The 23906-nt window shown below is 38.7% G+C and overlaps 1 protein-coding gene and 1 long non-coding RNA gene across 6 annotated transcripts in view; one reads left to right on the plus strand and one right to left on the minus strand.

Moving 5' to 3' along the window:
- The window catches only part of LOC124124713 (ankyrin repeat, PH and SEC7 domain containing protein secG-like), a 268855-nt gene that overhangs the window by 22662 nt on the left and 222287 nt on the right, over positions 1-23906 (plus strand). The window lies entirely within an intron of this gene.
- Positions 19612-22960, minus strand: LOC125373066. The gene is made up of 2 exons (XR_007218306.1): positions 22761-22960; positions 19612-21444 (listed from the first exon to the last, which is right to left on the minus strand). It is a non-coding gene; the product is annotated as an uncharacterized LOC125373066 (long non-coding RNA).

Raw genomic sequence — 23906 nt, forward strand, 5'->3', positions numbered from 1 at the left:
CTGGATGAGATACGTCTCAAACTACGTGAAGACCCGGTATGTGAACTCATAATGAAATACTGTACTGATGGATGGCCAAAATACACATCTCTGCCGGACTGTGCACGAAACTACTGGCCATATCAAGGGGATCTCACTGTAGTAGATGGGCTACTCATGATGGGAGTAAGACTGGTAATTCCAGCTTGCATGAGAATTGAAATTCTTGACATTTTGCATTCTTCTCACCAAGGTATTACTAAGTGCAGGGCGCGAGCAAATGAGTCAGTTTGGTGGCCAGGCATCAGCACACAGATAGAACATGTAGTTAGGGGTTGTCATACATGTGCGCGATTCCGACCAAACCCACCTGAACCTCTGAGATCTTCAGAAATTCCATCTCGCCCATGGAGTAAAGTGGGGACAGACCTATTTGAACTGGATTCCATACCATACTTACTTGTAGTGGACTACTACTCAAAGTATATTGAGATTGCAAAACTTGACAGTACTACCTCTGCAAGTGTGATAAACCACCTGAATCTATTTTCACAAGACACGGTATTCCGGACATTGTGATTTCGGACAACGGTCCACAGTACTCGTCCTATGTTTTTCAGAAATTTTCTGAGACCTATTGCTTCACTCATATCACAAGTAGCCCGAGGTACCCACAAAGTAATGGTGAGGCAGAGAGAGCAGTTCAAACTGTGAAGCAACTTTTGAAGAAATCATCTGATCCTTACATGGCACTCCTCACCTATAGGAGTACACCGTTACAAAATGGATTCAGCCCTTCTCAGCTCTTGATGGGACGCAACTTGCGGACAACTCTCCCAGTTCATACATCTCAACTTCAGGCTAATCAACCATCTTCACAGGAAGTGAAGTCGTCGTTTACCAAAATCCAACAGCGTCAAAAATCGAACTATGACTCTCGTCACAGATCACGCATTCTTCCCCAGGTGAAGGAGGGAGATACAGTGCTTGTTAATGACAGTGGATTCATCAGAGAAGGTCAAATCCACAAGGAGGCTGAAACTCCAAGATCATTCTACATCAAGGCAGGTGATAGCATTCTGCGCAGGAATCGTAGACACCTCACTCCTGTACCAGGAAAGCAGCCAACAAACACAGACGCCAGGTCACAGCCCTTGAATGTCTCGTCTGGTGTACCATCAAGTGTGCAGCGTGACATTCCACCTGATGTGACTCTGACCAGATCCGGAAGGGTTTCAGTTAAACCTGACAGACTTGATTTGTAGAAAAATGAATAGTAGTCAGTTAAGAAACATGATTGTTTCATGTTAGTCGTTAACAGTTCAGTAGATTTAAATCTACATTGTGTTTGATTTCAGTAAAAGACACTGAGGTTCAAATGTATGTTTACTCCAAAAAAAAATGGAAAGGACATTATTATTTGTGATGTATAGTTCAGCATCAACAGTTATTCTTTTATTACTAGTTTTAACTTGCTTTTGTGCTTAACAAAGGGAGATGTGGTATTAGCTAAACCCTAAGTGGGCCCCATCCTTAAATGGGCCCCAGCCAAAGACATGAGGGGAGATAACTCTAACGAGTATGCTGCTGGCTGGAAGCACATGGCTTCAGCCACACTCCTGTACACAGCTACACTTCCAGTGAATAAACACACTTAACAAACGAAGACATCTTTGTCATACCACCACAGTCTCCTATTACAAATCCAAGTGTATCTGCTAAGCGCTCGACAAGAACTACTTGATTTTCTCCAGCGCTTAAAATCAGCATCCCATTCGACTCATTTTGTGTGAGACTAACTCCCAAAGGCTTAAAAAATTCATCATTGAGTGAGCATATGCTGTAATACCCATCAGGTATAGGGTGCCCGTCTCCACTTATCCATAACTGAGTATTTCTTCTCGCAAAACTTATATTGGTCCACTGCGGGTAATACGTTACATCACAGATAGCGACTTCAAGTTGTCCATCCGAGTTATCGATAGTATGAAGCAGTTGAATAGACTGACCATTTGTTATTCCCGGGAGTGTGACAAACATATTAAATATACAAAGATACTATATTATAACTTAAATATGAAATCAACCATTATTTATAATATGGAGTGTTACACTTAAGTATCCTATATGTACAGGATGGTGTTTTACATCTATTACAGAAATTTTGAGGTCTGAAATAATACCACACTTCAATTTTTTATATTGTAATGATGAGAAAGATTCCGTTCTACCACTATTGTATTTTTCATCTTTGACTGGAATAGATCTGAGTAGAGTTGAAGGACTTTCAAGTTGAATATTATCCGTTGTGCTTATCTGATCAAGATGGATGCACAACTCTTTATAGGGAACTAAATCGGGTAATTTAACTCCCTGTGCTGATGTCTTGATTACTGTTATATCTCCGAGTGCAAATCCAAGTGTAACTGCTAAGTTCATGAAAAGCTTTACATCCTTTTCTCCAGCTTTTAAAATCAGCATCCCATTCGACACATTTTGTGTGAGACTAACTCCCAAAGGCTTAAAAAATTCATCATTGAGTGAGCATATGCTGTAATACCCATCAGGTATAATGTGTCCTCTTCTATTTATCATTATCTGATTATTTCTTCTCGCAGCATTTATATTGATCCACCACGGGTAATACGTTACATCACTTAGGGCGACTTCAAGTTGACCAGCTGAGTTATCGATAGTATGAAGCAGTTGAATAGACTGACCATTTGTTATTCCCGGAAGTGTAACATACATATTAAATATACAATGATACTATATCATAACTTAAATATGAAATCAACTTACATTACTAATCAGTCAATTTTAGTAAGTGCCTCTGGTGCCATTTTTTTTGTTAATTTCCCTGATATCTTTGAAAAATACAGGTTCACGGCAACTAGTGATAAAATTGTGCACGATTGGTTTCAAAATCCAATGCAATTTTGGCAGAATCAGTTAAACTTTGCCATATGGTGTGCCACAACAGGATGTGGTGTATCTCTTTATGTCCCAGGATTGGAACTGAATAAGTCTGTTTTATCATTTCACGTGTACTATCAGATTAGACGTATACTTAAAGAAATTAGTGCTCCATTACCGCAGGATCGAGCGTGGAATGCATCAAATAATCAGTACAATAGGTTGGCATTTGAACGTATTTGTCAGGAATTTAATATTTCTATGAGTAAAGATTGGCGTCTGAGTGGAGTTAACCATGGTCTAGGTATTCCGTACGCTTGTGCACACTCTGTTAAAGAAGTCAGCGATGATTTACTGAAAAGAGGTCGGCTTCTTCCGAGCTTTGCTCTCTCGAGTAATGAGTGGAGAGATGATCGTATGAACTTTAAGGGTGGTGTTGCTTTCACCATCCAAAAGGTTGAGCAACCACCTGGAAATGCATGGAATGAATTTCTATATATGATAAAACAGAAAATAATTTTACTAAACCAGGATTTGTAAGATTTAATGAATCAATAAGAACTTATGTATGGACAATTCTCGGTGCACAATCGCAAACACGAACATCCATTATTGGTTCTGGGAAAACTGTTTGTCGCAAATGTGGAGGATGCTATTAGTTCACCAGTTGACATACCATCTTCTATAAAGCGTTATCAAGATGTATTACAGTACGCTCAATCCAAAGTGGACTACGTTTATGCGCCGGGACTATACATGTATCTGAGTGATATGGAACTTAAGATCGGTCAAGTGATAGGTTATAATAATAAAATTGTTATTGCTACCGATCAACAAAAACCAGGTATAAATTCAGATATTAACACCGAATTAATAACGCAAACAAACACAGGTGAAACAGGAATAGTCAAGCCACAAATATCTACTAACACATAGATCTACTAACGCACAACCACAAGTTCCACCCTATATTTCAGCTAAAAATCAACAACATATCGATGAAAAAACAGCACTTATAGTAGGTGGAGTCGCGGCTGGTTTACTCATGATTTGGATAAATAGTCTTTAGCAGATACGTACAACAGCCCTGCAATTGCTACTATCAGTGCCCACAAGTTTTGAGAGCCAAAGGAGCCAGGAAACTATACTCCCTATTATACCGGGAAGTGCAGATGCGGCTTTCCCAGCGAGCTTTCCCAGTGCTGCACCTAATGCTTTTAAATGCTTTTTTGATCCACTCTTTTATACCATCTGACCTAGGCGATGCACCACCTCCTGTACCACCACCAGTTAATGAGAGAGTCAAAGTTGATATAATAAATCCCAATGCGGTTAAAATACTGGCAATGGTTATCCCCTGTTCTCTGAACAATGTTTTAATTTTATCGGCCAGTGTAGTGTCATCGTTGAAGACTTGATTGATGGTTTCTCAAATTCGACTGATTTGTGAACGAAGTGCCTTTCTATTACTCGAAGCTGCTTCGAGGCGGGTCGATCTTTCGTCTTCTAAGTTACGTAATCTTTCTGCAAAGCGACGTCTACTGAATTCATCACCCGCCTGTTCAAGTTTTGTCTTCTCATAAGCTATATGCTTGTCGAGTTCGGATAGCTTGGCTATATTATTGATGAGTTCTCCCCGCATTGTTTGCATTGCCTTGTCAAGGCCTCGTAATTCCCTAATACTGAACACTGAATATGGTGATACACTGCTGTGGAATTATCGTAGTAGGTACCCAAGATTTCTCCGAGTCTCTCCGAGGCCACCTTCGAGCTTTCTTCCAAATTATCTATGGTACCTAGTTCATCACGCACAGTCCGAAGAACCTTAGTAGTCTTTTCGGAAAGTTTTTCTCCTCGTGAGTAGTCTACAAAACCTAATTCATTACAAACAATGTTGAAACCGTGTTTACTTGCTATCTTAGACAAAGCTAGGGGCTTACGAGTACGAGAATTCATAAGATCATGAGTGCCACTCAGTCGCAATATTCCTTTACTATCTATCGTAAACTTTGAATAGTCACGAACAATAGGATTAACATCTTTAAAGGTATCGTAATAATCATTAACGGTTGATTGTAAAAGTTCATCGTTAAGATTCATGCCACCAAAGCTGGTTTCATCAGTACCCTCTTCGATTGTACTAGGGTTATCAAAATCATCTAGATTAAAATCATCCATTTTTATATTAAACATAAGGTTACATAATTTCAATATAATAATGTCTTCGCAATACGGACGCAAGTTAAACCCACAACGTAGACTTAGAGATCCATTAGAGGTCAAAGCAATTCGTCAGTCTGTAACTATACCTAATAACCCGAGTACCATCGATCAGAATCAAACGCTTCTGGTTCGCTTTCCTAATCTCGGTGGACACGATGTGTTAGTTCCGGGAACTGTCCGACTAGCATTTACGATTAGTTTGACTTCTACCGACGTTAACAGGGAGCCTGTTCAGAACATAGGTCTTGCTATTGTTAAGAAAATCGCGATTAAAATTAGCGGTAATGAAGTTTTGAGTATCGACGATAGCGATGTATACTATTGTTACATGGATCTCTGGAGAACGGATAAAGAGCGGGAAAACTTACAGTACCAAGGTATTTGTAATCAGAACACATTGAAACTGCGTGTGGGTGCTAAAAATGGTGATAATACCGTCGTAAAAGATCTCGCTGTTGCCAACACTTTAGGTAACCGATTCTATATTCCCCTAGACTTTGAATTACTAGATTCCCACATGCCCTTCTATCAAGCATCCCTAGGCGATAGGTTAGAATACGAACTCACTTTTAATGACTATGGCAGAGTAATCAAAACCGGTGGTGAAGATGCTAGCTATTCCATTGACAATATCTCGCTGGAGTATGATATGATAACAGATCCCAATTAGCCAGACAAATTCGTAACCAGTATACCGGAAGTTCAGCCATTTTGACATCGCGTGCCTCGACACCGAATGATCACCAGGAACAAAAGAGATGCGACGTGGAATATCAATCTAAACATCCCCATGAGATCGTTGAAGGGTATTTTAATGTTGTTCGAGGACTCCTCCGATGCATTTAAAAGAAATACGGAGAAGTTCTACAATCCCAAGATTACAAAAGTAGAATTGACTATCGAGGGCGTTCCTAATCAACTATATAGTAAAGGAATGCTAGCGTATCAACAATGGGATGAGATTAAAAAACTTCCTTCTGTAAAACGAAGCCCAGAAGTTAACACGGTTGTGAAAGATCTGTCTCTCTGGGATGTATTGATGGGTGAATACCTCACCACGAAGTACGCGCTATGGCCCGACATGCGAACAACGGACGATGACCAACTATACGGTAGTGGGCGGAGAATAGAAAATGCTAGCGAGGGTGTCACTATACAGATAACGAAGCTCCAGGAATCAGCTGGTAAATTAAACATATATTTGTACGTGATTATGGATGTGCAACTTAATATACAGAATGGACGATTCGTGCAAGCAATCTATTGATAATCTTTTACCTAAAGAACAGCACTGCGCTATCGTATGCGGGCAAACGGGTTGTGGAAAAACAGCTTTTATTCTAGATATTTTAGAAAGTCATTATCGGGACGTTTTCGATCATATTATGATTCTGTGCCCGACTTCAAGCGTTAATAAAACATATCTATCGAGAGATTGGGTAATGAATGACGATGGGTACACAGAGTTGATCTGGGCGACCGTTTACAAGACTGTTTACGAGTATGTCACAAAAAATACAAAGGAGAATCAACCCTTTTCGTAATAGATGATTGCAGTGCGAGTAAAGAACTCACCAAAAAGAAAGATATGCTTTCGTATTTAGCATTCTCCTGATGGCATACTCAGCATAGCGTTTGGGTACTTACTCAAAAATACAACTCTGTCCTGAAAGATCTTTGAGAGCAGACCAAATGGGTAGCCCTGTTTCACTGCAAAGACCGAGATTCATTTGAGGATGTCTACGCGAAAATGATGTTATTTATACCAAGCTCGAACGAGATAAAGTCAGAAAACTGTTAGCAGCAACGAAGCACTGTAAAACTCGTATTAAAAACCGATCAACCAGCTGCTTATGCAATTGCTTAACAAATTATAGCAAAATTATAGCAAATAAAGCAAAATTATAGCAAAAATATGGCAAAATCATGGCAAATATGGGAAAATTATAGCAAATATGGCAAATTTATAGCAAATATAGCAAAATTTTAGTAAAAATACGATAAATTGAACATTAGGCTGTATTAGATATGCCATATTATATTATGTTAGACTTAAATATCTCCTTAGGTATTACATTATGGAATGCAACGAACTCATCGAACAAATGCTCAAAGATGAGCCAGAACCTATGACAGATAAATCTTTAGATAAACATAGAGAAAGACTCGCGGCTTTGGTAGCCAGTGGAAAATGTTCCCAATATTTGGGGGAAAATTATACCATCGAAAAAATTGATAACATGACCGACGAAGAAATTATAAAACTGTACGCGCGTTACGAGTCTAGACTGGGAGCTACCATGACTAAAACGATAGGTTCGGCTATATTACAACTATACACAGTTGTAGCTAGTACGTTTCTTCCTATCCCCGCAGAACATAGCATGTATTTATGCGAATCTCTCGAGAAAGACCCATTCATCGAACACGCTATAAGCTCATTGAGCTGTGAGTTTTATTATAGATACGGAATGTTCTTAGCTCCACAGCTTTAATAACAGCTAGGTATTGTCAATTTAAACATACGTGCCCACTTAATAATAATGAAGACTCAAGTGACACCACAACAGATTGCGGACACACAATCACAACAGATTGTGAACGAGGAAATACAATCACAACAGATTGTGGAACCACAATCACAACGTGTGAAAAAGAACCCCCCAAAAATCGCGGCTTGTAGAAAGGGCGGACTGGCGCGGAAAGCGAAACTAATGAATAATTCAAATATTGATCCGATTAAAACTTGGGCACTAGTAGGAGTTGTTGCTATAGCGGCTGTATGGTTGTTTTATAAGACCGGAGAAGAGAAAACGTCACCCCCGATGTCACAACAACTTGAATTAGAGGTTAGCTCCCATATAGTGCTATAAGAAGCATGATTACTCCAGTTACAGACGGTAAAATGTTGGTAAACGCAACCTATCATTCAGCGGTGGTCAGCGGCTTGGCCATTGGCTATGCCTGTATAGCTAAAATGATTACTAAAGCCACACCACCCAAGCTAGATTTTAATGGTTATGATATCGGTATGGTCATTCTCGATATTGGATTAGCAATGTCAACAAAAGATATGCTCATCAAACAAGGGCTTATCCCGGAAGATATAATGAAGTAATTAAACATTTGAATATTTTATATTATTGAACATTTGAATATTTTATATTCATATAAACATGGCAACAATTGCGATGATGGTCGGTGGAGCTATTGTTAATGCTCTAGCTTTTTCGGGGAGTAATTTTTTATTTTCTAGTATGAGGGAATCAAAGGCTTAAGAAGTTGAAGAGGAGCGTAAACGACATAATAAAGCATTAGAAACACTCGAAGCAGCCCAGTCACAATGGACCAGACGGAGAATAGAGAGATTAGATTTTATTCATGAAGAACTGCGTAGACAGAGACATCCAATTCAAACGTTTAAGGATGTCGAATCTGCCATGCACGAATACTTCCTCTTTTCTGGAAAGAAACTTGACCCTATGCCAAAACCAACAATGAGTCAGTTTTATACACCGTCAGAGGCTCAGAAAAACCGCGAGGTAATATTCATAATATTTGGGTTGACTGGTGTGATGATTTTAGCTTACAGAATAGCTACGCATAAACCATGACCTAGTTAGGGCGGACGAGTGAGTCACTCTGACTGCTAATCAATAAATCACCAGTGGAGATGTGATTTACCTTTTAGACAAATGATATGATATGTGTATAACCATGAATCAGTGCAAATATACACTCATGGGGAAATCGATTCAATGTCAGAAGCCATCCGTGGGTATTTACTGTGGTACCCACGCTTATAACATCAGAAAGGGTTTTAAAAATTACGTTTGTTCTGTATGTGGGATTGGAGTCAAATGTAGTTACAGTTTATGTAAGAGTCACGGTGCTGATAAGGTCAGGAAGCAGATTATTTACGCTAGGAAGAGAGATTACATTAATGAGAGGAATAGGTTGGGGAGAATACGTATTTATATATGAAAAATAACCATTTAGACAAATGAATCATTTTGTATATACCATTAAATCACAATGGTTTTTGTCAGAGAGTTGAAGGCTATGGCAAAACAATGTGGTCTACATGGATATTCTCGAATGAGAAAAGCTGAATTGATCGATTTACTAGATAACAATGATGTTGATAATAAATCAGTTGACGAAGTTGATAAAAAACAACAAGAATTAAAATTTGTACCCACATCCGCCCGCATTGGTAAATATCTAAGAGGTTGGAAGATGGATATTAATTCCAACATGGATGTTAACGATGTTAAGCCCATCATATCGAGCAAAATTAACGAGGAGTTAGATGATTTACATAGTATAAAATACCAGCTGACGATTAAAATGTCATTGAGTAAAAGTAGCGCAGACGATAGCACCGAATATACCGAACCATATTTCCGAAGCAATCAAGAAGTTATAACCGAATCCGATACTATAAACGCATCATTAGATACATCAATTCAGAGGATACAGGAAACTTTAGAATGCTGGACTAATAGAGGTTCGGGTTGGGGTCTGGATAGTAAAATCGATAGTTTATATTTAGATATAGCAAATTATATGCCCTTCAAAGGTGGATCTTATATAGATTTACCCCCGTATTATAAGAAGAAAAAAGCCATAATTAATGTAAAAAATAAATCCGATGACTGTTTAAGAATGATGATAAGATCTGCATTGTTCCCCGTAGATTCTAAAATTGCAAATAGACCTTCGAGCTATCCCCAAAAGGATGGACTCAACTTCGATGGCATAGACGAACCTACACCAATATCACAAATTGATGAGGTGGAAAAGCAAAATAATTTAGCTATAAATGTTTTCGGACATTCTTCTAAAGGAATTATTGTACACAGGATAAGCTCCGCTCCAGAACATATTCCCAGAATCAATTCATTTCTGATCGAAAAAGATGGAAAATATCATTATACATGGATAAAGAGTTTAAACAGGCTATTATACGATCAAACTAAATATAAGGGAAAGAAATATTTCTGCGAAAGATGCCTGCATGGGTACAGCAGACAAGATCTATTGGAAGCGCATAAAGAAGACTGTAGAGGTGTTGGACAGACAGCTATCAGGATCGATATGCCTAAAGAGGGGAAAAATATATTAAAATTTTAATATTATTGTAATCAAATGCCAGTACTGTATGTAATTTACGCCGACTTCAAAGCGCTTATCAAACCTATAGAAAATACTGAACACAATAGTCAAGATGGTAGATTTACGTACAAAACTCAAGAACATATTCCTTGTGGGTTTGGATATATAGTTGTAAGGTATGATGGGAAAACAAACCCGCCCGTGATTTACAGAGGTCCCGATGCAGTGGGAAAGTTCCTAGAATATCTACAAAATGAAGAGAGAATAACCAGGGAAAATATATCGCGTAAGAAACCCATGTGTATGACGAGGGAAAATTGGAGGGCCTATAGGAGGTAAACGAGTTGTCATGTTTGTAATAAACCCCTGAATGGGGATTCTGTAAGAGATCATTGCCACGTCACGGGTAATTATCCGGGAGCCGCGCATAACGAGTGTAACTTGAAACTGAAAATGAATTCTCAAACAATACCCATCCCCGTTGTGTTTCATAACCTTAGAGGATACGATTCTTATCTCATTATGCAAGCTATCTCAAAGACTGACGGCGGCTTAACGTGCATTCCTAATAATATGGAAAAATACATATCATTCTCGTTGATTAAAACTATACATTATAGGGACAAGGATGGGAAAGCCAGAATAAAGCAAAGTAATGGACTTAGATTCATAGACTCCGTACAGTTTCTGTTATCTTCCCTGGACAATTTAGCTAATGCGAACAATCCAGATGACTTTGCGATAACAAATAAATATACTGATAGGTTAACTCGTCATTTGTTGTTGAGAAAAGGTGTATATCCTTTACGAAAATATGGATGATTGGTCTCGATTCAACGAAACTAAATTACCACCTCTTGAATTATTCTATAGTAACTTAACAGAATCTAAAATAACCGATGCCGATTATGAACACGCTCTGATGGTGTGGGATAAATTAGGTTGTAAGAATTTAGGTGATTATCACGATCTGTACTTAAAAACCGATGTACTGTTACTCGCCGATATATTCGAGATATTTAGAAAGACATGTTTAAAACAATACGGCTTGGACCCTGCATGGTACTATTCCAGTCCCGGACTACCATGGGATGCATTGTTGAAGAAGACCGGTGTAGAACTAAAACTACTCACAGATTACGATATGCACTTGTTTATTGAGAAAGGATTAAGAGGTGGTATATCGATGGTAGCGAAAAGGTATTCTAAGGCTAATAATAAATTAGTGGAAGGATATGATCTGAGTAAACCTGACACACACACATATTATATCTCGACGCCAACAATTTTTACGGATGGGCTATGAGTCAACCTTTACCCACGGGTGGTTTTGAGTGGGTCGATGATATCAAAGTGGATGATATCAATGTGAATGATGCGAATAAAGGGTACATACTAGAAGTTGACTTGGAATATCCAAATTCGTTACATAAAGACCATAACAGTTATCCGTTAGCTCCCGAAAGATTAATGGTTAATAAAGATTGGATGTCGGAATATCAACACTCCTTGATGGGTAATACAAGGTTAGCTAACTCTTCTCGTACAAATGCCCTGCCCGGTCCATCTTTAAGATAATAAAGAATAGGCTCTCCTTCTTTCATAACCAATCGACTAATGTTATATGTCTTAAGAGACCAAATCGGATCGGTTGCGCGGCCTAGGCCTCTTACGAGTTCACTTACTCTATCCGGAAGTTTTTGTTCTTTGCCTCTCCTCGGTGCTGAAGATTCGGAAGTCACAGATTTAATTTTAATCGCATCGGATGGTTTCTTCCTGATTAATCTCGTTACTTCATTATTCAACGCTGATACAACAGCTGATAATCGTGTCACCCGGTTGATCTCAATCGTTCCGATTTCTTTTCGATCCCATACTGATAGCCATACAAACGTTCTGCTAATGTCTGGTTAAATCTTTCAACGATTGCTTGACTACGGTGGGCCTCTTTTTCACCACGCCTTTTTTTGACATCGTGCTTTGTTAACAGTTTAGTTACCAATCCCATAAACTCGCAACCAGGATCTACTTGAAAAAGCTTAGGCCATTTTAGTGGTCCGCGTTTATATACAGGCTTCGTGCATCAGCTACTTCTGTTGAATCTTTTGAGGTTAATGGCTCAGCCTCTTTGTATCGACTAGCCACATCCACTACGGTTAAAGCGTATTTATACGTTTTGCGTCTTACCTTATCGTGGGGAAGAAACAAGAGGTCAGCCTGATGAACTTCATTCGTTGTAAAAATATCAAACTTCTTCCTCGGTATATAACGTGGTGCCGGTAAGTATATTTGCCACATCGCTTGTTTCTTTAACCAATCCTTGGCCACATCTTTAGATACCTTAGCCACGGTGGCTAATTTTTTATTGCTTCTATACCTTTCCAATATCCTCGTGGGCTATAGTAAATTTTATTCATTATTAATTAATATTGATGTTTCTTTTAATACGACTCATGACTATCGTTGAATCACATCATCATTTTTGCATAAAAAAATCCCCCTGTAGTGGTGGTATAGGTATATAAATCTGGCTCCAGTGGAGTTGTGGCAGAACCCCTATTACCTATAAAAATTTATATCATAGAAGCATTGATTGACTCCAGGTGGTGGTGAGCTAGAGTCAGTTTAGCTTAATATCATGACTATCGTTGAATCGCATCATCATTTTTACATAATAAGTTCCCCCTGTAGTGGGGTAGGTATATAAATCTGGCTCCAGTGTAGTTGCGGCAGAACCCCTATTACCTATACTACTAAGTTTATTTGTCGTCAGAGACATCACTGTGGAAGTCAAGAAAGTAGAATGCGTTCATTTAGCACTGAAGGGGGAAGCCAAGCAATTTTTCACTACATTATCCGATGAGCAGCAGCAATTGTACTCTTATGTTAAACAGGTTTTTCCAGACAGGTTCAAGACAGTAAATACAGCAGTTTCGTACCAACAGGAACTGACAGATAGGAATGAGAAGAAGGATGAAACGGCCAAGCAAGTGAAATATGTTAAACAACAAATGTGTCAAAAGCATTTCCTGATGTCACTGATGTTGTTGCTATAGCAGCGCTCAGAACAACACACTTAGGGAGAGCACTGAATCAGAGGTGAGAAAAAATATATTTTGGATAACTGCAGATGAGGTAACTGTAGCGGCCATAAAATTTTCAAGTCCCGTGATGGGATTCAATCCACGGACCTTTGGTCCGAGGTCGGACGCCTTGTGCACATGACCAAATAGGTTAACCCCCATCAAGGTAAGGATGTCATCCATGGGATGACTCCACGCCCTGCTACATACTCCCCTGTCAACAGAAGGCACATCCCTGGCAGCATAGTTGGGCACTGAGACTTATTTTGCTGAAATTTAATATGAACGTGCTCAGCCCCACGTTTGGCGCCAATGTAGTGGCCATAAAGTTTTCGAGTCCCGTGATGGGATTTGAATCATGGATGTTCTGATCCGAGGTCGGACGCCTTGTCCAAAGAGGTTAACCCCGTCAGCAAGCTGACAAGGTAAGGATGTCATCTGTGTGGATCTGTATTCAACTTTACACTAAGCCAAGCAGAATTATCAGCAAAACATTGCAGCTGAATCTAGGGAAAATCGAATGAAGTGTTACAAGGTCACATTGCAAGAAATTGTGAACAAAGTCAACATGGTCAAGGAAGGAAGGGTTCACAGGGACAGTGGAGGTTTAATGGCAATTGTGACAGGTGTGGGAGACAGGGACATGGGAAGAAACTGCTGGGGAGTTTCCAGGTTCGAAACCAGGGTGTGGGTTTCGAGGATTAGGGTCGCCAAATCATTCTGCACCTTCATCGAGTTTACTAGTTCTTAGTCTCATATTCTGACACTTGTTCTAGTTGAAGGTTACCGTTGCCACAAATACTGAGGTAGCGCTAGCGCTTGCAGCTTTATTGACTACAATGCAATGAAAACGTCTGTGAAATATACTAATATTTAGATATGTAAATAAATGGTCATTTTAATAATGTCTTACTTCTCGGTTATTGAAGTTTTGTATTTAATTGAATAATAACTGTTTTTTAACCTCCACGGTCCCCTGCTCACAGCACAGTCTCTTGAACATAGCGATACTAACAACAAAAAAGACTTACTTCCCTTTACAATTTAAACGAAGCCTGCTAGTAGTGGAGTATGAATGAAGCAATTATATACTATTTAACATAACTGATCTTTTGCACATGTTAACTAAGAATCTTGGAATACATTTGCATGTATCTTTGATTTCATCATCAAAGGCATCTTTCATATGCCAAGATCTAGTTCACTTCCAGAAGTACACAGAGTTTGCTTATGGGACGCAGCACAGTCGATGTGGGTGTTTTGACCCTCACGATGTGAACAAATACTTTTTTGTCGCCATACACTTCGACTACTCGCCCAAGGCTCCATGCATTTCGAGGCAAATTGTCCATGACCAAAACAATATCATTCACACTAATGTTCTTTCGGCCACGAGTCCATTTTACCCTTTCCTGTAACATGGTAAGATATTCCTTAGACCATCGCTTGCTGAAGGAATCAGATACTGTATCTTCTTCCATTGTTTTTTGGTGTAACAGCCATCTGCTCTGAATAGTCCAGGAGGTAGTGCTCCACCTATTTGGAGCATTAGCAGATCATTGGGTGTCAATGGTGTCAGGTCCTTGACATCATTTGTCACAGTGGTAATCGGGCGACTGTTAACGATAACCTCTTCCTCGCAGAAGAGAGTCTGGAGACCATCATCATCTAAATGTATGACTTGACTGTGCAGAAGAGAGTACAAGATCCTCCTTATGGTACGTATCATGCACTCCCATACCCCACCGTGATGAGAGGGGGATGGAGGATTGAACTCCCACGAAATGTTCCTCTGGAGGAAAGTCTGATGCAGTTGCTCAATATTCCATAGGTGTATGTTCTCTCTCATTTCCCTCTCACAGCCTACTAGATTCGTTCCATGATCAGTCCAGACTTTCTTGGTATGTCCTCGTCTTGCAAAGAATCGTCTGAAAGCATTGACACAAGAGCTTGTATCAAGGGAAGCAGTAAGCTCAAGATGCACTGCTCTAAAAGCAAAGCGAGTGAAGACTACCCCACAGCGCTTCACATTTGAACGACCCCTTTTCACCACAAAGGTACCAAAGAAGTCAACGCCTATGCGTGAGAAGTGTCAGGTGTCAGCCCACCTACAGGTAAGACTGCCATTTTCTGTTCTTTTCTCTGAGCACTGCACTTTCTACATATCACACATCTAGAAGTAATCCTTTTAATAAGGTTTCCAAATCCTTGAATCCAATATCACTGGCAAGTCATCATAGCAGCTTTGCCCATGTGCCCCTTGGATTCATGAGAATCTTGTACTATCAGTTGAGACACAAAGCACTTTTGGGGCAATATAATGGGGTGTTTTACTTCATAAGGTCATGAAGCCTGACTCAACCGTCCACCAACTCGAAGCAGTCCATCCACGAGGATAGGATCCATTTTGCGAATTCACTTGTTCTGTCTTGAATCTTAGCTTGGGTTTTTAAGAGAACTGATGATGTCATAGAAATACTGCTTCTGGATGTAAACATAATATTGTGACTTCAGCTTTCTCCATGATTTTGACTCTCAGGTGACATCTAGATGTACTGTCCCTTTGGTTGTCTTATTTTCATCTAAGTGTTCAGCAACTCTTGAGTTTGTTTTACTGATTCTTGTTTCTTTTTCAATTTCCTTTTCAGATTATCCATGAAAAGGAGAAACGAACCTACAATCTTTCTCAGTTTCAGCCAGGATGAGATGTATGTCAGGAGTCTGTTCATAATGTCCACAGATTCATCTGTAGCAGGGCCATCTTCTGGAAAATTGTCCCAAGCCCTTGACAACAGTGGACCATGCCTCTTGTCTTGGTTGGTCTTTGGAACCACTGATCCATCTCTAAGAATGTGGCTATCCTCATGCCTCTTGAAGCAGCATCAGTTGGATTCATTGCAATTGGAATGTATTTCCATTGCTGGGGATCTGAACCATCTTGGATAATAGTCAGCCACAAAATTCTTGAAACGCAATGTTTCCTTTTTGACATACCTGATAACAGACATGCTGTCTGTCAAGTAATAGACATCAGTGAGTTTGTACTGGTTCATTCTGGAGAATGCGACTTAACCGAACTGTTACACAAGCTGCTGTTAATTCAAGCCTTGGTGTAGTTACTTTCTTAATGGGCATTACTCTTGCCTTGGCCATTACCAGTGAGCAATGAACTTTGCCCATCTCATTCTTCAACCGGTGGTAAGTTGTGACACCATACCCTTCGTTACTAGCATCTGAGAAGATGTACAGTTGACATGCCCTTACCGTTCCAAAGTCTGAAGGTTTGTAGCATCTTGGTATGGAAACCTTTCCTAAGAGGGGAAGATCAGCAATCCACTGCTGCCATACAGTGAGCTTAGTACCTGACACCTCTTCATCCCATCCAAGTCCTTGACGGCACATGTCTTGCAGTAAAATGTTTGCCTTGAGTACAAAAGGTGAAACCATGCCTAATGGGTCATAGATTGAACTGACAACTGATAACACATGTCTTCTCATACAATCAGCATATTTCACATCAAGTTTGAAGTCAGTGTGCACTGTCCAAACAACTCCAACTCCAAACAGCTCTTTCTTCTGATCCAGTTTACAACTGATCTGGATTGAGATCCTTCACTCCTTCTGCTCGGACTTCAGGCAGAATTTTGTCGAGAACCTCTGCACAGTTGCTTACTATTTCTGCAATCTCTGGTTCATACTTCTCCTCATTGTTATCCCCCCGACATATAATGACATATAAGGATATAGCCATCAGTATGTCCGTCCGTCCGTCCGTCCGTCTGTCCGCCTGTAATCATTGTTTGTCCGGAGCATATTTCCTAAACTGTACAAACTAGCTTCACAAAACTTGGTACACTTAACAATCAGGCTCAGTAGTAGTGCCTTTTGCTATTTAGAGATTTTTAGAATTTTTTATTTTTGTCGTTTCCATGGAAATATGATGAAATTAGGAAATTTGAGGGTAGTGGTCATGTCCGGAGCATATTTCCTAAACCGTACAACCTAGCTTCACAAAACTTGTTACACTTACCAATCAGGCTCAGTAGTAGTGCCTTTTGCTATTTAGAGATATTTAGAATTTTTTATTTTTGTCGTTTGCATGGAAATATGATGAAATTAGGAAATTTGAGGGTAGTGCTCTTGTCCGGAGCATATATCCTAAACCGTACAACCTAGCTTCACAAAACTTGGTACACTTACCAATCAGGCTCAGTAGTAGTGCCTTTTGCTATTCAGAGATTTTTAGAATTTTTTATTTTTGTCGTTTCCTTGGAAATATGATGAAATTAGGAAATTTGAAGGTAGTGCTCTTGTCCGGAGCATATTTCCTAAACCGTACAACTTAGCTTCTCAAAAGTTTTTACACCTATCAAGCAGGTTATGTAGTGGTGCCTTGGCTATTAACAGATTTTTTATTTTTTTCATTTTTCAATTTAAATTGAAAATTGATGAACTTATGGTAATGTCCTTGTCTGGAGCATATCTTCTAAACCATGAGACAGAGATTCACCAAACTTTATGCACATATCAATCATGTTCACTAGTAGTGCAGTTTGTTATTTATAGATTTTGATCTTTTCAATTTGTAGCCCCTGACATTTGAGATCATCAGAAAGTGAGCTACATGAACCAATATTTAATAAACATCATTATATTTCTGGTTTTAGCATCAAGGAAAAAATTATTTCCTTACCAATCTAAATACATTTGAAGGTACACACAGTTTACCGACATGCCACGTCGGGGGGGATATGTCATCTTCGGATGACTCGTTACTAGTGGTCTTCAAGAGGGAGCACTGCAATAAAAATCCATCTATAGATACAAGCTTGTATATGCTTTGGAATGATGATATTTCCAAACCATATACAAGATTGGAATGATGATATATACAAAAATATACAAGTTTGTTTATATGACACATACAAAAATATACAATTTTGTATATATAATGTATCCAAATTTGTTTTCTTTGTATATATTTGTAAAGGGAGATAATTGTTATGTATTCGTGTATAATTATTATACATGTGCAAAATGAAGTGTTTTAAGTTGAGCACTGTGTTTCTTTGTGTATGTTGGTAAAGGGGGGATAATTGCTATGTATTGTTCTATAATTGTTTTGTATGTGTAAAATAGTATTAGCAAGTTCCAAAAAAAGTGATATAGTGGCCTGTAACATAACTGGAATGTTTAATTAGTACTCCACACTGTTAGCGGGGGTACATACTCTCCTTACAATGATATTGACAGGTAAGCGATTGAGGCGTCTGGTACTTTTCCTGGCGCGGTGCTTGGAATGTGAGAAGACGTTATGGTCAAATGCGCAGAGAGGATTAGCTGTAGGGGGTGATTGCATTGGCGGTGACTTCTGTATTGAAAGTGTTGAAATCGATTTGTGCTGAGCTTGGATTCGTTTGTACGGGGAGGCCGCGATGTGATTTGTAACATGCTCTCGTGCACATAGCAGATTAGCCAACAGAGTGGATTGCACAGAGGATGAAAACTATTTTATCATTACTTTAAAGTGTTGAATTTGGTTTGTTCTGAGCTGTTGGTTTAATTGTAGGGTATACATTGTTATAATGTCAAATTTTGGCGGAACGCGGAAAATCACGTTTTTTTAAAATGCCAGTCCTTGGAAAAATCCTCTTCAAAATAAAATCAAACATTTAAAAAAAAAAATACTCCGAAAATATCGTGTTGCCGGACAACCGTGGCGGATTGTCCTGTTTTCGATCAGAGCCTTCAGCATCAAACATGCCTTTATTATTATTCATAACACAATCATGGGATCTTAAGTTTCCGGACATCATACGTTTTCTATCATGAATACTTGCACTATAACGGGGGGGGGGGGGGGGGGGGGTGGCGTCACACAGAAATTGTTAATACTCCATTGATGACTTTTTTTATGATAAAGTTGTCTTGTTCATGTGAAAAAACTATGAATGTTTATTCAGTGTCCGAAAACCCATAACACGGGGATATATGTTGTATTAATGTCTTATGTTTTACAAAAGGTAAGTAAGTACAAAGGTAAGCTTTTCTCAATATGCTTCAACGTGGGAAAAGGGACATTGCCTGTTTGTGGCAGTATTGCTCCAAGGTGGCATCGGCATCCACTAATGCCTACATCCACTAATGCCTACAGTCTACAATAAACAAAGTCATTCACCAGTGATTTTCAGCGACACCTGCTATCAGTGCTACCCAACCTCTAACTGGACAAGTCCACTTTAGTGGAATAATGCCTATAGGCGACAAAAGACAGAAAATTGTATGAAGTCACTTTTTATTTCACATTGCCATAACACTAACAGTAATAATTTATGATTTCTGCATCATTGCATTAGTTCTTATAGTATACACCAGCAGATATTTGCTGATTTCAAAGAAATCTAATATTGGAAGAGTTCATTCCTAGCATGGGTATGTTGTTTTCTTTGTGTAGGCATTATTCCACACTGCTTTATGTTTTTGTAGGCAATAGTAACTGTAGGCAAAAGTGGACGTAGGCATTAGTGGCTGGAACCCAGGTTCTATTCCCGATTTTTTAAAAGTACTGATTTAACTCCGAAATTTTAATGCATCCGCCATCTTTGTTTATTTGACTTTTGCCACTGTTACATTTGTTGGTATGAATATTGTCCAAACGGTACGTAATTGCTTAAAATGCAATCAAATGTTTAAAACATTTCTCGGGGCTCAGCCTAATATCGTTAGCAAAGTCAACAAACTACGACTGTAAATGTAATGTACAACAGGCACAAGAAAATTAAAAAAATTCTTACAAATACAAATGATAAGAAGTCGAATATGAATACTTATACCTGTACTTTTTAGAACAAGAAATTGACACATTGACGTATTCAGATTAAATTGATATTTTCTTTACTTATGTAAATGCAAATGATAAAAAAATATTCAACTGTGAGATACTCTGGCTATTGTGCAAAGAATCCAGTCCCAATGAAAGTGAACATCATGCCGATGTTATACAAAGCAATCATATAATATATCGCAACATAATGACGGTATCAGTGGGCACATCGTGGTATTTGAAGATAAAACATGATAATACATGTCAGCAGTCTAGGAAGTTATACACGGCATCTTGACAATGAACAAAAAGAAGAAGAAGAAGAATAGTTTATTAAAGTGTCACTATTTAAACAACTATTTTGGCTTACGAGACAAAATACACATCACACTCCCAAAGAAGTACCACGAACACACATCTCCGCAAATTCAGTCACTAACCTACCCACATATATTACGTTACACACCACACCACACCACACCACACCACAAGGGATTCCATACTCGGTATTGACCCATGACAGATCCTTCTTCATGTCAGGGAATGGGTTTTGGGATGGTGGTCAACGGACACGTCTTGCCTTAGGGAAAGCTGCCAACTGTCCAGCTTCTTCATGTATGTCTCATCTGCCAGCCTAGGAGGAAAACATGTGAAATTTAAATTCAAATTTATTCCGATAACCCTTAAGCAACGTGTCAGTATTATAGCTTGATGTATCAGAACAACACTATTTGTGAATGGCAGGTGCTACCAGTAGTGTTGGGTATGCTTAACCTTTTTGAAGATTCACTCTTTGTAATTCGACATCAAACGGATTACATCACACTCTAAGTAAACAATCTCATTTAACCTCAATTAGTTAATTAATCTAGTTAACCTGCAGTATACTGTATCACTTAGTACTGCCTTTACGAGGAGTAATCCCTTGTCAGTTGTTGGTGAGTGATCAATTAATGTCTGGAGAAAGGGATTAGCCTTAGTCACAATAAATTAACATTCCACACTGCAACACAAGAGATTATCGATCATTATGCCTTTATAAGAAAGTGAGAAAGATAAAGATTGAATGATACACAACGGGCCGTGCCTGCATTATATAGCCTGCAAGAATCGTCACTGTAAACTAATAGAAGATTAATTTCAATTATACAGAATATTCAACTGCTAAGTATATGATAAAGTGTTGAAGTAGCATTAGATATGTTTGAGATTACAGTTTTCAATTAACTGTATAATGTACCTTGCTGTCTTTGAGAGAGTCAGTGTCTGTAAAGCTGGCTTGGTCTAACTGGTATTCATTCCCTGGGACACAAATATTGGTTACTAGCATTGTATTATGAGCAGCCGGATGCGTAAATAATATGTAATATATTTCCGTATTATATTTTATAGTACTTGTTGTTTTAATATTGTTAACAACAGAGATAACAAAGATTTTTTTGTAAAACCACAACAGCATGCATATGTTCTAGCAAAAGGAAACTTGATAAATATTCATTTTGCTTAATTTCTACTTTGGAAAACTTAGTTGGAGCTCTGAAAGGTTGACGCTGTATTATTTGGCACGCACATGGTTGGATGCAAACCAAATGTTTAATTCTCACAAATTAAGACACCAGCGGCGGTATAGGAGCATATATCTAATGTCATTCAATACAGAATAATACATCAAGATGGCAGTTTCAATGTAAAGATTAAGTATTTCTAAAGATATGGAAAATAAATCTTGATAACTATTTAATCTTTGATCTTTTGGGAAAATAATAGTGGAACTGGTTGAGTGACTGACGTATTCTACATTAAAAGTGACAGGTACGTGATTTACATCATTAAAATATGAAATAATCTACACAGTGATACAATTATAAGTGAGGGTTGTGATTTATTTAGGAACGAAGTCAGTATTTAGGGATTTAACTTGTGCTTTCCAACATCATGCGTATTTTGCAGGCGATTAAGAAAAAAAAATGTAATTCATTTATTTATACGAAGTACGAATGCATCAATCCTACATCACTGGACTAAGTACATAGTTTGTTGAATGTTATTTCATGAATACACAAATTGCATAACACATTCCCTGAGGGCAAACCCAAATGCCCCGTCCCTTTGTAACAGGTGTTAATTAGAGAATGTATTGCCACCATATTATGTCCCGGCACTTTTATGACATGTAATGAACCTAGTCAGTCCCTGGGTCTGTAACAACAACATTGGTCTTATACAATCAAAGTAACATAAATGTTACGTGATTCGTATTCAAAAATTGACTGAAAAAATATAACATGAATATAATTGCCCTGTCTGGGATAATATAATATTGGGAAAATGTACTTAAAAGTACAAGATGAAAGAATTTCAGAATCAACTGTTTCTTGTATTTATGGCCGACTTCACACAAACTGAAAAATTAAACATATGTTTATATAGCTATAATTACATGCATGACACCTAAATTAACATGAAGTAATAATGTTGGTCATGTTTGTTAATTTGTACATTTTGTTGTTATTGGTATCCTGAGGATGATTTAATTATACACGTGTTCTGATCTTATTTGACGTAGAATACATATGGTAATTGGATATTTTAGTTTGTGCAACAACAACAGTACTTACGCGTTCATATTTGATATACCAATTACAGGTCAATCACCTCATTACATTTATATTCAACACGATTTCTTAACTCTGTCACCCGAATGTGTTTTTTATGCCGTCTGGATCATGTTACAGTAATTACATCCCACAATGCACTTCTAAACAGTCTGCGCATGCCCAGTAAGACGGACATGACGTCACAGTGTTTACCTTTATTAACCCTTCAGCCCCGCACGAGGTAACTTTCTACATTGTCGCAAGCCACTCAACTGCGTTACCCTCCAGCCATCCCTTAGCTCCTCCTGTCTTTCATGGCCTAATGTATTCATGAGCATCATGAACGTGGTTTCTTGTGCATTCGCTAGTACTCATGTATTGGCATCCATTCCATGGCTGTTTATCAGGCGCCTATATATATATATATTGTGTATATACCTTATCTCATCATAAGCCACTCCATAATCAGAGCATGGAAGGCTTGTGGCCCCCAAAGAACATTACGCTATTTGGGTACTGTCCGGTCAGCACGACCAGGACTAGCTTAACTCTAGGGATCGTCCGGGTCATCGGACCCCAGGACCGGCATATCCCTCTCACAGCTACACAGTCCGGGTCCATAAGACCCCAGGACATTGTCATCTTACCCGGGTCTCCATGACCCCAGGGTGTCAACCCGGGTCACTTCGACCCCAGGGTCTCTTAGGCAACCGAGGCAGCCCCCATGTTGTGCCAAATGTTTATGTAAATATCTGTATGTAATAAAACTTCCTGCAATGTAATACATTTCATGTTGTTTGTGGCACAAACAACTGGTTGAGTGACTTTCTTCCATTAGTGTGAAAGGATTGCCCACACATAAACCCTAAATCCATTGTCAAACAGAAAGAAGTCATATAGATATCATATCTAACTGGTATTAAAAGTTCACTATCAATCACCTCTGATAACAAACTGTTACATTTAATATCCCCAAGCACCAATACCCAGTATGCTCATGGAGTAATTATCAGAAACTCGAAATAATATCCTGTCTACATGGTCACAACCGGTGATTGTTAAGACATTCAGACAATATGGCAGTCTGTATTCATTTCTTATATCCCAAAAGTCCCCAACAAGCTTCCTATATACAAAATACATATATATATTAAAACAGAACAAAAA

The sequence above is a fragment of the Haliotis rufescens genome, unplaced genomic scaffold, assembly GCF_023055435.1.
Source record: "Haliotis rufescens isolate VD_foot unplaced genomic scaffold, xgHalRufe1.0.p SCAF_5, whole genome shotgun sequence".
NCBI lineage: Eukaryota > Metazoa > Mollusca > Gastropoda > Lepetellida > Haliotidae > Haliotis > Haliotis rufescens.